The sequence below is a fragment of the Paroedura picta genome, chromosome 1 (genome assembly GCF_049243985.1).
Source record: "Paroedura picta isolate Pp20150507F chromosome 1, Ppicta_v3.0, whole genome shotgun sequence".
Lineage (NCBI taxonomy): Eukaryota > Metazoa > Chordata > Lepidosauria > Squamata > Gekkonidae > Paroedura > Paroedura picta.
Window position 1 is genome coordinate 105,829,461 of NC_135369.1, and position 12,685 is coordinate 105,842,145.

At 43.2% G+C, this 12,685-nt stretch overlaps 1 long non-coding RNA gene across 1 annotated transcript in view; it reads left to right on the forward strand.

Moving 5' to 3' along the window:
* The window catches only part of LOC143840915 (uncharacterized), a 73,884-nt gene that overhangs the window by 19,798 nt on the left and 41,401 nt on the right, over positions 1-12,685 (forward strand). The window lies entirely within an intron of this gene.

Consider the following 12,685-nt stretch of genomic DNA (forward strand, 5'->3'; position numbering starts at 1 on the left):
GCATGACAATGTGCCCTCTTATCTCCTGCACTTGGGATGGAGCACCCCCACCACACCACCCTTGGTAAGCCACTGCAGTTTGATCCTTTAGAATGGAGTAAAATACCAAATATTGGGACCACAGTTTGCCCATGCATATCTAGCAACCTGGCTTTAATAACTATATGTGGGGCTGGAAAAATGGACACAGACTAAAGGAATACTGCCTAAGAATTAAAACTGGACAGCTTCCAGCTGAAATGTCAGCCACAAACTCACTAGGCAGCTTTAGGCAAACCAGAGTCATCTTGGACTACAACGTATTATACCAAGGTCTCCAAAGTCAACTTGGAGTCTCCAGTTAGTGCAGAATGCCACAGCTTATTTTAAGAGCCAGGCAGGACATGCATATTTTTGTGTTTTTGTAGTCATTCAACTGGCTGGCCATCAGTTACCAGGGTCAGTTCAAGGTTTTGATCACCACATAAAGCCCTTTATGGCCTGGGTCCATTATAGGAGAGGAAAATTCAGGGTTATTCTGCACCAGGACCAATGTTGCCAATTGTTCACAGAATGCAGAAAAGCTATATTAAATAGCGGAATTTCGTCATTTCGCATAACTTTTTTTTTAGTGGAATATAGAAGTCCCAGTAGCGTTTCATTCATTCCCCACAGGTTTCTGCTCTCACTGGAATCGCAACAAAGGAAGCAATTTTTTTCTGCGTTTCTTCCTGCCCCTGGCCGTCAATCAAACGGAACAGCCAATGGGCTGTTGTGTTAATGCTCCCAAAAAGCCCCTTTCCCTTTAAGAACGTTTTTTTAAAAAACCAAACACACCGGTTGCAATGAATCTGTGTTCAATCATTTTGGAAAGACCTTTTTTGCTGGCGTAGGAGCTGGCAATTAATCGTTTACATGCTCCTCAAGTAGAAAAAAATCCCCCCCCCACGGGGGCGAATTGTGGCCGAAATTACAGGCAGTGCTGAACAGGGGGCTGTGTTGTGCTTGGGAACTTTAAAGACACTTGCAGTGGGGAGCTTTGTTTTACTGTGTTAATCACTTCTGTGGAGGGACTTTAGCTGAAGCCTTGCTCGCTCATTGCTTTCGCCGGTCTAAGGGGGAAAAAATGGCGAGAGTGACAACAAGGGTGCTGACTGGGAAAGATCCCCTTGCAAACTGTGGGCTGCTGGCGTGCTGAAAGGTGAGGGGGGAGGTTTCTGGACTTGCTGCAGGGCGATTGACACTCCAGTAGTTGGGGGGGGCTGCGAAGGGGGTGGGGCACCCGTCTTCTTCCTCGGGAGCTGCTGCTGTCTTCAGGGATCCCGCCGCCACCACCGCTGCTGCCCAGCCCCTCTCTAGGTCTCCTCGCATGTCGCTTTGCCTGCCAGGCAGCACTGCTGCACATGAGCTCAGCCAGAGCCGTTCTGACCACAGGTCTTTCTGCTGCTGAGGCATAAGCGCTGACTCTCAGGTGCTTGCTTCTCCGGACGTTTGCTTCACTTCTGTGGAGGGCCTTTAGCAGGAAAAGCCTCTGTGAAGCCTCGCTTGTTCGTTGCTTTCCCCAGTCTAAGGGGGGGAAATGGCGATAGCTTCTCCGGAAGTTCAGGGGCGAGAGCGGGGGAGGGACTTTCTTTCTACTGCAACATTGAGAACGCACATGTCTTTCGCTGATGTGTTGCAGCTTGTGCTGAGAAGTGTAGCAATTTTTTCAGGGGAATCCACTTTTCCCGATTTCCCGTAAAGCGCTACAATGAATCGATTTTTGCAGGAGTGTTGCAGGAGTGTTGCAGATTGTGAGCGACGTCATGCGGAACCTTGAATTTGTAGTGTTTACCAAAGGTAAGACTTCTGCTATATTTATGTCATGCAGAATGGACCTCAGTCTTCCTGGCTTTGAAAATCAGCATCATGTACCAGTTAAGAGTCGCAGACTCTAATCTGGAGAGCTGGGTTTGTTTCCCCACTCCTCTGTATGAAGCCTGCTGGGGGACCTTCAGCCCATTACAATTCTTGCAGAGTTCCCTCAGCCCCATCTGTCTCACAAGGTGACTGTTGTGGGGATAGGAAGGGAAGGCAATTTGTAAGCCACTTGGGAGAGAAAAACAGGATACAAAAACAAACCCTCTATTTTTCTTCTTTGTACAAATGGCACAAAACTGAATTATTCAAGAGGGCTTTTTTAACAAAGGCAATATGGCTATACTGTAATGAAGTGTAATGAAATGTTTCTGAAAGATGCTTTGATGAAGGGATAAGGACTGTTGACTGTACTACTATGTATTACATATCATCTGTTGCTGTGAGTGTGAGTCTACTATGTAATTTCTGTATTGTTTAACATGTTAATAGCCTTTTGTGATCCTTACCACTGGTAGAGCTGTGCTTATTTTCAAATAACTCCATGATATCCAGCAGTGTTGTTGCTCACTTGTAAAATGAGGAAAAAGAACTAAAAGCTACTCACCAAAGGCCAAATAATCTGTGGTAATCTGTGGTGAGCCAATGCCTCAGTAGTCCAAACCTAACTCTACTTTGCTTTTATTATCTTACTAGTAATTAAGCCTGCTGTAAAAAAAAATACAGCGGGCTCTAGCCGTTCCCAACCTCCCTGGCAAACTCCCCCCCTCCATGGAGAAAGCCTCCCCAGGGTCCGGGGAGGGCAATTGCCAGCAGTGCAAGGCGGCGATGGGCCTCCCCAGACCCTGGGGAGGCTTTTTCCTCCCACCCCCCTCAATGGGAAAAGCCTCCCCAGGGTCTGGGGAGGGCGATCGGCCTGCCCGGGCCTTGGGGAGGCTTTCTCCTTCCCCCCTTCAATGGAAAAAGACTCCCCAAGGCCCGGGGAGTCCGATCGCCAGCTCTGCAAGCTTGCACAGCCGGCGATTGCCCTGCCCGGGCCCAGGGGAGGGTTTTTCTCCCACCCCCTCGATGGAAAAATCCTCCACAGGGGCCGGCCACCCGCCCGGCAGCTCGAGGCTTCTGCTGGGCCCAGCAGGAGCCCCACTGTGTCTGCGAGACGGCGAGGCTCTTGCAGGGCCCGGCAGAAGGCTATCCCATGCCCGGGTGGCAGCCCCGGGCTTCTGCCGGGCCCATTCAGGGCCAAGCCGCCAATGGGGAGCCACGACGTGCCGGGGCTCTTGCTGGGCCCGGCAGAAGCCTGGGGCTGCCGGGCGGGTGGGGGGCGGCCTTTTATTTAATCCGCTTTGCAGGAGCGGTTAAGGATGTATATCCTTTTCAAGTAGGCCTAACTATTTATCTTGAACTTAAATTGTAGACAGAGTTTGGAAGAATTCCTAAATCTCCTAGATTTATGTAGGAAGGGACTGATTTTATGACAAATTACTCAGAAAGGCCTTTGATATCTTACAGACCTACCTTTAGACTTTAGCGAGGAAGTAAATATTCAAACTGGTTTAATTGTGTTTTTTGGGGGGAGGGGGGGTTACACTGCTTACATAATGCACCTAATAGCTAATGATTTGTACACTCAATATATGTAGAACTTGCCTATCAACTTTTAGAAGCACTGATTCAGGCTTGGGTGATGTTGATTTATATTTTGAGGTTTGGTTCCAAACACTGAGAGCAATTTGGAGTTTTGATGCCGTTCTGGCCAAATTCATATTATAAAAGGCAATTATGTTGCGGCACAAGCACTTTCTGTCAAAGTTATCCAATTTGTTGCATAATGCACAGATGAAAGTGAAGGGAGAGAGTACATGGCTTGTATATTTACAGTTTTCATTTTCAATTACACACGAAAAGAAGCGACAATTCCCAGTGCTTGTGGGCAAAGGTTGAATTTTGGTCATACACCATCAAGGTGAAAACCAGACGTCTGCTCACAGCTCACTGTTGCGTGTGTGCCACAAATTTCCACACAGTGAATTTAATTTGTCATGTAGCTCACTGACCTTGTTACAAGTGAGGAAAACAACAGTATTGTCAGTCATGCTTCAGGCAACCAGAGCAGTTTGATACGTTCCAAGAGCCAGCAAACCTAACCTCAACACATTGATGGACATCATACTAGCCAGAGTCAATGCTGCTCATAGTACATAAGCATGTTCTAAATATCAGAACTGGCATTCAAATAATTATTTATCATGTGCGTTATTTAAGTTGTGGAAGCTTTGCAGAAGACACTGAAAAATGCAAAAACACATAATCATTTCCCTCATGCTAGGCAGTTTCCTATGTAATGACTCTGCAAGGGACAAAAGCACACTGAAAATGTAAACAGTGTTTATTTTTACTGTCGTTTTCCCTCTGCCAATCACACTTCCTTAACCTCACCCTTTTCTTCTGAGTATCTAGACTCAAACAAAAACACATGATAATTACCACTTGCTGTGGTCTGAAGAAATAAAAAAAGCCTCTACATAATCTCCAAAGCACATACTTAAACACACATACTATTTAAGGTCCTTTACGGCACTGATGTTTTTCAGAATCCCTGGGAAATGATACATATTATAATATATATTTTATCATCTCTTGTACATATATTACATATCTTCCAAAACACCTCATCTTATCATATGATACAGCAAACATGACCAGACCATTGTCCACATCTTGTATGAGTCATCTTTTGGAGTTACGCTTAAGACACATTTATAATGAAACATGCCCACAATACAATCCTTTCTAGCAATGTCAGAGGCAAGTTTTCCATTTCCTCAGGCAGAATGCCACAGGTCCGGCTGGAAACTTCTGCATGAAGGAGCACCACATATTGTAAAACAATATTGCCCCCCCTCCACCTTTTGCACAATGTACCATAGTTTCAGGGAACCTCTTGTTTACCATTCTGTTCTAATGTTCTATATGTACAAATAAAATGTGGAATTTGTTATTTTTCCCAGATTGGCACTTGGTCAGGGCTATTTTTCATCTGCTTTGGGATGTTTAGACTGGTTGTAATAACAATTTTAAAAGGCATTAACTAGGCCTTGTCCCTTGCTATTTAGGCCCTAACAAGTTGAGTGGGGATAGGATGGATTACTCATTTAGGTAGTGATAAGCATTGAGCATCCTGAGCTGTCAGGTTCTTAATGGCAGGATGGAGCATGTAAAGGAGTGCCTTTGGTACTAAGCAACATCTTCCCAGACTTGATAGCAGCTTTAGAATACATCAGGATCTGAGGGCTGAGACTGGGACTGGGCATCTCTCTGCATCAGGTATCTACTGGCCAAGTTTGGTGCCAGGGTGCACTTGCCAGAAAAAGACAGCCTGCCCTTAATTAAGCATTGACTTGCAGAAAGGTATTTTGGCTAAAGGATGATGCTTAAACCAGCCAGTTTGGTGTAGTGGTTAGGAATGCAGACTTCTAATCTGGCATGCCGGGTTCAATTCTGCACTCCCCCACATGCAGCCAGCTGGGTATAAAGGCTTTCTCAGCCTCACCCAGTCTGTTGTGGGGAGAAGAATGGGAAGGCCACTGTAAGCCGCTTTGAACCTCCTTTGGGTAGGGAAAAGCAGCATATAAGAACCAACTCTTCTTCTTCTTCATATGAATTGGCATAACAGGACACAGCTTTTATTTAAACTTTTACAACAAAGTGTTGGCTAGCAAGAGGAGAGGGAGCCCATAACCTCTTTGGGCCACCCAACCCTTATGCAGAAAGCCCTAATGGCACTCTGGAGAACTGGTCCCAGACCTGTGCTGACCTACCAGTCCCCTTGCCTTGCAATGGACCTGGGTGCTTCAGAAGGTGTGTACCTCCCTTGGCCCACCTTAGCCTGTGAGTATCTTCTCTGGCCCCACTCACAATTCTTTCCTCTCCATGAGGCCGCTCCATAAATCCATGATGTATTTTAAGAGATCTTTATCTTTGCTATTATTGTAACAAAATCAGACAGAAGATTTTAAAATGCCATGTACTCCAGCTATCTGATTTCAATTTTTTTTTAAATTTCAAGCTGAAATCCCTATTTGTAAACCAAGAATGCAGTGATGATCCTAGGTATCTATAAATCCTTCTGCCCATGACCAAAGCTAACACCCCAGTTTCTGGGAGCAATGAAAGCAATATGACTTCAGAATCTGCAAGCAACTATAGATAGAGACGCTAGTTGCTATAGAGATCTCGAGGTTATATTATGGAACAAGAAAATTATTTATTGAAAATGGCTTTTTGAGTGTTCAAAGTTAATGCATATGAATATTGGCACCTTTCTTTTTGAAACACTGCACAATATAGATGGGCTGGATCTCATGCAAGGACCATGAGAGGACTGTGCAGAGATCATCAATCTTCCTACATGATCCACAGATGCAATTTCCAATCCAGGGATTTTTAGTCCCCATGTTTCTGGGTCCATATGCCATGACAATCATATCCTATCAAATCCTGGATCCCAAATTATAACTTTTTCCTCAGAGTATACCCTTTACATTGGTTTCAAACGATATAGTGTTTTGAAGGTCAAGACCAGCACTTTAACAGATCAGCAGCCAGTATAGATGAGCCATGGCTGGTATGATACGGTCCTTATGACTCATTCCAGTCAATACCCTGGCAGCAGCATTCTACACCTGCAACCACTGAAGTTACCAAACACTTGTCAAGGACAGCTCTACGTACAGCACACTTTAATAATCTAAACTAGACGTAACCAGGACGTGCATCATGGTGGGCCAGATCTCTTTTGTCCAGGAAAGGCTGCTGCTGGCTAGGCAGTTGCAGCTGGTAAAAGGCACTCTTGGCTATAGTGGCCCCTGCTTATCCATCAAGTAGGCCTGTGTCCAAGAGCACCCCAAGACTACAGACTTGTTCTTTCAACCCTGTTCAGCATTTTCACCTTGTTGGGATAAATCTTCAATTTATTAGGCCCTATTTTTGTATGTAAAATAATACCCTCTTTGCAAACAGTATTAATCAAGGTCTTAAATATTTTTATCCACTATTCATATTTTAATTCAAATCGATTTATAATAAAGCTACATTCTTCAGTGCTCCTACTATGGCATTAAAGTTCTCTTTTTATCTCTTTTTTATTGGAATTAAATTTCTTTCTAAAAAAAGAATATATATATATACACACACACACACACATGCAAATCTTCTTTTATCTTGCTTATTGACTGGCCTAATAATGTTGTACCACAACCAACTTTTATCAGTGTCCTTTCTTTGATTCATTTCTTCAACACCAATTTAGCTTGCGTCATAACAATTCCAGTTATCCTTTTGTATTGCTATACATTTTTAGAATTATGATAAGACTATTCTTTGAATTCTCACTGTCTTAATGAAACCATTTTCTGCTTTATACTGTAAAGATTATTCATAATGGAAGATCACGTCATAATTTGTAACAGTTGACAGCATAAAAAGAAACTGGGAAGAGATTTAAATTATTGGGTTCAAGCTGGTTTGGGGAAAAGTCTAGCTAACGCGACTTAACATTTGAGAACTAGATTATCATATGGCCCAGGGTTTCCATACAGGAAAACAGAGCTCTTTAATAACCAACTCTACCACATACATAGTCCTTAATGAGAATCAGGGCCTATGTGTTTTACTGTCAATATGTGTGATCTGTCTATCATTTTCATGATAGATTGATCATTCAAGTGACACATGAGCATATTGGTATATCAGCTAAACCTCCAATTATCACTATAGGAGATGTGGAAAGATTGCATGGAGAAAATACTCATGCTGTGCTATGTACACAACCGATCTCATGCTGTGCTATGTACACAACCGATTGGCACAAACCACATGTGAAGCAGTCTTGATATTTAAATGTATTGTGAAAACCTGGGGTTTCTTGATGGTCCTGAGAGGGTTTCTCAAATGGGTGGGGGTTAATTAATATGTATATATTTCTTAAATTTGTTAAACATTTATTGGGTGATATGACCATATATTGTCATATTGACCTGCCACGCCCTCCTGAAATGGTCAATGATGAGCCTGGATGGGTTGGGAAGGGGAGGGCCCCCAGGTAGGCATATACACAGTTATGCTTCCCAGCAATATTCTGCATGAATGCATCACTTTTGGTGTTTCTTGAAGCCAGGGATTTCTCAGTGGTAAAAATGTTGAGAAGGTCTGGTCCCTGGGGCAAAGTATAACACCTATAATCAAAAAAGTAGTATTTGTTTGTCTGAGAATAGCAAACGTATTATCACATAAACCTTCAGAATTTCTATATGCTGCCAACTGGGTGACCTTGGGCCAGTCACAATTCTCGCAGGGCTCTTTTAGCCTCAGCTACTTCACAGAGTGTCAGTTGTGCGGAGAGGGAGGGTAAGCAATTGTAAGTCACTTTGAAGCTCCTTTGTATGGTAAAAAGCAGGGTACAAAAATGCTCTTCTCTTCTTCTATAACCAAAATATATTAGAAAAGGAATCAATGTAAGTTTCCTATTCAGGATATATGATGAAGATTTGCAGCTATGAACATAAGAGCATTTAGTTCAGTCAGCTGATCCTCTGAATGTCAGGAAGTGAAGATTGCTACCATTTTTCTTGCTACCATTCTTTCTTTTAAAATTTACTTATTCTGAGGTGGGAAGAAGCACATTGTTGAATATGATAACAGTAAAGCACTACTGAGTATATTAACAGTAAAACACTACTCCACTATTAATGTGTGGCAAAGACTCACCACAGCCACCAGTTGAAATTGCCACACACAGTGCGCATAGCATCAAAAGGGGGAGGTGGGACCACAGCACCTATAAAGTCGCCATGTGCACGGGTCCCAGCCCAGCCTTTCCCTCCCACCCACCCTATGTTGATGTAAAAACAGCTTTGTGTCAATGTTTGAGGTAGATGTTTCACAGTTAATATTTTGTCACAGCTGTGGGTTTGCCTGGGATGGACTCTGTTGGCAGAGAGTCCAGTGTGCAATCAGACTCCCTGGGGGTTGGGGCCTCCAAAAGAGGTAGCACGTAAATGAGTGTAGCTGACCCGGCTGGGCAGCAATGGGTTCATTTTGCCAGGCAGCCTGGGGCAGCCAAATGATGCAGGTGCCCTTTGGCTCCCCTGCATAGGTTGTTTCCTTTAGCTCCAGTAGACAAGGGGATCTTCTCTCCCAGGGTGCGTCTGGACTTTGAGGATTTTAGTGCAGTCCTCTGACTGCTAGGTCAGGCTCCCTGTCCCATGCTTTGCCAATCCTCCCGTGGGGAGGTAATAAAGCAGTGGCCTTGTTTAAGCCCCAACATTGGTGTGTCATGCCTTATTCCAGCCCAAAATGCCCTCCAGTGAGTCAAATGCTCTTCCAAACAGAACTCTGTGATTATCATACATTTCTGCAATATTATGTTCTTTTAACTTATTTTAATGTTAGCTGCTGTGTTTTTTACAACATTTAATTTTTGAGTACATTCACAGAGGAAAAAAGTAATTGAAAATTGTCAGCATTCAACTGGTAATTCTGGCAATTTCTCCAGAGATAATTGTTGACATTCACCAGTAAGGACTAGAAAAATGTATGCTTTTTTTCCTAAATAAATAGATATAGATACAGATTCAAAGAACAATTGTGTACCAGATCATTATTGTTATGAATCAGGAAACATTCAGTATCAGCATAGAGGTTTCCTCAGTTATAATGATAATAATATATTTATTTTTATAGCCCAACCCTCTCAGGAGAATCAGGGCAGGTAACATCAGTAAAATAACAACAGTACAAAAACATACAGTATTATTCAAATCAAATAATTAAACCACCTACCCTTACCATGTTTAATTAAAGATGGGTGTTCTGACTGGTGGAGGGAGGTGGATTTTCCAGACATATTATCTGACTATTCCAGAAGTTCCTTCTTCACTCAGTGAACTCAACTATATCTTACAATGTCTTCTGTGTTTATTTTAAATGTCATTATTTTGTTTTTCAAATTGTGTTGCCTAGGGCTATGGCATGAGGAGAGACAGAGGGAGAAATGTTAACCCTTCTCTCTTCTGTCATTTTTTGTCAGAAAAAGCCACCTCTGAAAGGTTTTTACTCCCAGTGGGTAAAACTGGAAGGAAATAGAATAGTCACTGCGTTCTCAGTGTTAATTGCAGAATTTTAAAATTTAATTTTAGAGTTGAAATATACGTGGTTTGCTGCATGTTTCAGTTTCATCTATTCATTTATGCCTTCCTCAGTGTTGGCAAGGTATGTAAAATAGAGGGGGAACCAGCCATGTTGTGACCCTACAAACGATTCCATCAAAATCCTTTTGGGGGGTAGTGTTTCATGGATGAGCATATATGTTTATTTGTAATGCACAATCACAATACAACTGTTTGTATAATCACATCAAGACCACTTTTTCCCCAGAGGGCTGGTTATATGAAGACATAAGCAAATCAACACTGTAGGTGAGCCCATCACTGAACTGAGTAACTGAATACTGAAACAACCTGTGCATACATGACATTATCATGTAAAAAACTCTAGAACAAAATGGAAACAGTGATACATTATAATACATCCATTCTATTTTGGAAACAAGGCCAAGTAATTCAGAAACTCCTGGATGAAAAAATCTATTCAAAACTTTTCAGGAAAGAAACTCCTTAACCTTAATTGACCCCAAAGCTAAAATTACAATCCATGCACACTTACAAGGGAGTAAGCCACACTCAATTTAGTTGTACTTATTTTTGAATCAACACACATGGGATTAGAATACATCTATGGTAAAGATCATTGCTATCCATTGTCATGGAAGTATCCAGCTGAAATTATGTTTTGGTATGTGAATTCCAGTGATCTGGAGCTCAATGAAGCCAGGAGAACCTACAGCACAATAAATGGGCAGTCAGATGCTCCTGGTGCCTCTCCATTATAGTCGTTTAAATTTGCTGCCTGTCTGATTGAAAGTGACAGCGATGGCTGTTCCCTGACTGCCACCAGCACTGTTGTTGCTATGCTTATCTGTCAGTCATATGTGAAGAGAAAGGAAATGATATTGAAATGGAGAGAGGAGGGCCTTGCTTATGCCTAGAATCACAGATATGTGTATTAGAGATGGTGCTCTGGCCATGAGAAATCTAGAATCCTCTCGATATTTTTCTTTTACCTCTAAATTAACCCTTTGGAAACTCAGGGGGAAATGTTAAATTATTTAATTTAAAATGTTAAAAGATTCTCATCTGCCTCTCATCTGTTCACAGAAGGAAAACTGTAAGTGATTAAAGGCTGGATTTTGGGGACATTGTATACTAATGTGCAGGTGACAAATTACACAACAGTGTACAGCCACTCCTCTGTGTTTTCTGCCAAAAGGAAATGCAAACTGGTTGTCATATTTCTCCAACTATTTTCAGTTTATAATAACAAATGTAAAATATACATCAGAGAAGACATCTAGCTTCCCATGGCACCCTCCACACTGCCTCACATATGTGCTATTCCCTGTAAGGTTGCTTCTTACCACCAACTCCTTCCTATCACCAGTCTTCTAGTAAAGGAAAAGATACACTCACTGCACAGCTACTTGTGCCTAATGATGTGTGTAAGTAACTGACCAACTGAATAGGGTTCTTATATTTTAGACTATGTAGCAGTCTGACAGGAAAGAAAAGATATGAGGCGGGAAAGGGCAGAAACCAGTCACTGTGTGGCTGAGTCAGGCAAGAAAAACAGTCAGCAGTTCTGCCATGAATTCATCAGGCAAGCCACTGTCTTCAGATCTTGTCTGCAATTCTATAATATACTGAGCTTGTGGTTATTTAAGGATTACTGTGCTAATGCACGGTAAGACCTTGAACACTCTGAAACCTTTTCTTTATGCTTGGGGCTAGGAATGCCAGTTCAGCTCACTTGCTCTTTGCTCATCACAACCAGGAAGCCAGTTTTTCATCAGTCAATCTGGCTGCTCTGAAGAAATTGAAGCCTGTTCATGAGATCACTGTGTGCTCAAATAGTGCAGTACGGAACAGTGCAATCAGCAGAATTCCATACAGTGCAATAAGAGTTCTAGTTTTCTCCTGCCACTGACTGTTTTCGCTGAACATTCTCCGACACCCAGTAATATAAATCTATTTCCTGACTGCATCAATGGAAGCCGACTGAACACTGAACATAGTTACAAGCCTCAGCATCTTAAACACAATAAACAGTCCATTGTCTACAGCCAAGCTCTATGCCACTGCTGTTGTGAAATACTGGTAATATTCCTGGTAATTAGCAGAGTGCCCAATGGCTTAGAATTCAGCAGTGGCTATGTAGTCTCTGTGTGTGTGCAGGAAAATAAAATAAAATAAACCAACAAGGATTCTCACCCCTTATATGGAACATCCACGTAAGGGGCGAGAATCCTTGCTCCCTGGCCCCTCCCTCCTCCCCTTCAACCTGTCCTTACCTGCTGGTATGGCTCATTGGGCTGGCCTCACCCCCTCCAGTCTCCCGAGGCTTCCCCTGCTCTCTGGAGGGCAGGAGCGGCCTCAGAAGCTCAGCAGAGGCGACACCAGCTGAAAGAGTCCCAGCGCTGAGGCGTGCATGCTGCCGCTGTGCCCACCAGTCTTCCGAGGTCACTCCTGCTCTCTGGAGGGCATGAGCAGTCTCAGAAGCCTAGCAGAGGCAGGGCCAGCCCAGCAGCCCTAACACTGTGATTCGCTGGGCTGGCCATGCCCCCACCAGTCTCCTGAGGTTTCCCCCACTCTCTGGAGGGCGTGAGTGGCCTCAGAAGGTCAGCAGAGGTGGTGCCAGCCCAGCAAGCCCCAGGGTTGAGCCTCCCCTGCCAGTCTTC